Raw genomic sequence first — 2,656 nt, 5'->3', positions numbered from 1 at the left:
GCAATGTTGAAATAAGTGAGCATGATACAGATTCAGACATGGCTGTCCCTTCAAGTGATGAATCTTCAAATTCATTTGTTGCTAAAGATTACTATGTAGGTAAATGTGTGCCAACTAAATAGCAGATGAAGCCAGTTAGTCATAGAGAAAGATCCAAGAGCTAAGCAAAGACTTCAGCAAAAATCTTTTCATTTTCATGATAAATTGATGAGTGACATTATTATGCACATGATAAACAATCAAACTCTTTAACAAATCTCAGGATGCAAAAGATCCAGAATGGAGATGAATGCATTTCTAGGTCTCTTGTTGTATGCATGAATTTACAAAATTTCCCATGTCAATTTCAAAGAACTGCTGTAAACTGATGAGCCTCCTGTATTTGTAGTTACTATGTCATGTAGAAGATTCCTGTTTTTATTTTGCTGTATTCACTTCAGTGATAAAAAAAACCCTCTAGTAATAAGTGGAAAGAGACTGTACAGATAGTTGCTGAGTGTGAGCTTATCATACCACTGCAAGATAAACATTTGAAATTGTATACTCCTGAAAAATATGTGACAATTGCCAAGCAACTCATTCCATTTCAAGGAGGTGTTTCTTGCGACAATATCTGTCAAAAAAAGAAATACACCACAAAGGTTTTTACTTTGATAGTCCAGAGCATTTTATCTTATGAACTTTGAATTGTATGCAGCACAGTCAGATGGACCTATTTGAATAAAGATTTAATTTAGCCAGAACATTATGAAAGAACAAACCAGATATTCCCCTATGATCTTTTACCTAATAAATGAAAAACTCTAGCCTTAAGTCTGTTCAGTTTTACAAAAGATGTAACAATGCTGACATGTTTCAACCAAATCACAATAATGTTGTACCCATTTCCATGAAATTTTAGGCTCTCAGGAAAAGTCAAACAAGATGGGCACTATCAATTAGCAATTTAAAAAAAGTAGGGGGGGAGGGTTCTGGTGTGAAATTCATGTACCATTTACAAGTTAAGCTCTGGTAACAAAGTTACAAGATGTGAATTTCTGGATAATGTGGCTAAGGACACTCTAATTGATTATGTTGTCCAAAGGATTAACAGCCTCAGAACCTATGACAAGTAAAGTTTTATCTAGCACATAAAAGAATTGGTGCCAGCATGTGTGGATATGAGGAACAGGACCAGCTTACCACTGCTTAGCACAAGAAGAAGGTGTCACATACAACTAAGTACAAATGACATGAAGCATTCCACAGTACATGTGATTTGTGCCAAACATGTATGTAGAAAGCATACTATGGTAATCTGCATATCTTGCGAAGATTACAAGGATGAACATTTTATGGCACATAACATGTAAAATATTATGTCTCTGTTTTAAAATGTTACTGAAATTTAACGTTCAAAAATCAGTTATTTGGAAATAAAGATGATCAAAATTTCACTGAAATCTTTCCTCTATGTGTAAAAGGGTATAAAAAATTCTTAAGTAGTTTTTAAATATTTTGAATAATAATTATTTCAAAAATAAATTATCTCTTCGAATAATGGAGTAATGTGTTCTTCCTTGTGTTTTAGTTGTAGGTCAAACACTCCTAGTTTGCCTATCAAAACATCATGAGACTATTTAAGGGTTAACATTTATCCAATATAGTCTGTGTAACGCACAGGTCTGGTTTAAGGCACAAGAGGCTGAGAGAGGCACCTCACCAACTGAAAAATAATTAGTAGTGAAAACTGACACTGGTGAAAATAAGACGAGTGTACAATGCACAACTCCAGTTTTCAACTGTATCAGTGGGAGTGCTGTAAATTTCATTTTTGAGACAACCCCAGACAAAAAAACCTAAAGGACTGAGGTCAGGTGACCTTGTAGGCCAAGGTACAGGCTGTGTTTGAGCTATCTACCTTAGCACATGAGATGTCATCTGGTAGCACCAGCGAAATGTTCCTGTGCCCCATCATGCATATACCACAGTCATCAACTTTGGGCAACAGATGAAATTCGAGTCCAGTTATATGATGTCACAATTGAAAAGTTTTCATTTCCAATACATTTATACTAACAGTATTTAATACTGAAGTCATAGGTGGCTTGTAACTACAAATTTGCAGTTATCTCACAAACGGCTTATTCGAGGACCCAAATTTACTGGAAAGTTTTTCCTTCTGTTAACTGTTGCGTCTCCCTGTGCACGTTGATTTTATATACCATTTATGTTGCTTGGCACTTCAAGTAAAATATATGTTGATTATTGTAGCAAACACAAAAGATAAAATGCGGTTCTCACTACTGGTTTCTGTAGTTGGAAATTTTAACTTTGTGCCCTCTGATCTATTATGTGGGGATACGCACAACACTAAAAAGATTTCCTGTTGTGAATGTATTATTTTTAATTTGCACGACTATGTTCTCATAATTCTGATCTGGCTTGTTAGAAATGGAACACTGCATCATTACTGTAACTGATTACGAAATTAAACATGTCTTTCTCTACTTTTGTCTCTGAAATGCACTGAAAATTACTCTTATTTTACACACAGAAGTTACAGTGTGCAATGTTTGCCAAACATAAAAGCTTCAGTGGAGTTTTTAAATATTTGAACAATATTGATTGCCACAGCTAACAAGCGAGCATGAAACTAAAAATGAGATGTAATAAA

Source organism: Schistocerca americana, chromosome 1 (genome assembly GCF_021461395.2).
Source record: "Schistocerca americana isolate TAMUIC-IGC-003095 chromosome 1, iqSchAmer2.1, whole genome shotgun sequence".
NCBI lineage: Eukaryota > Metazoa > Arthropoda > Insecta > Orthoptera > Acrididae > Schistocerca > Schistocerca americana.
The sequence above is the reverse complement of the archived record's forward strand: the minus strand, read 5'-3'. Positions refer to the sequence as shown.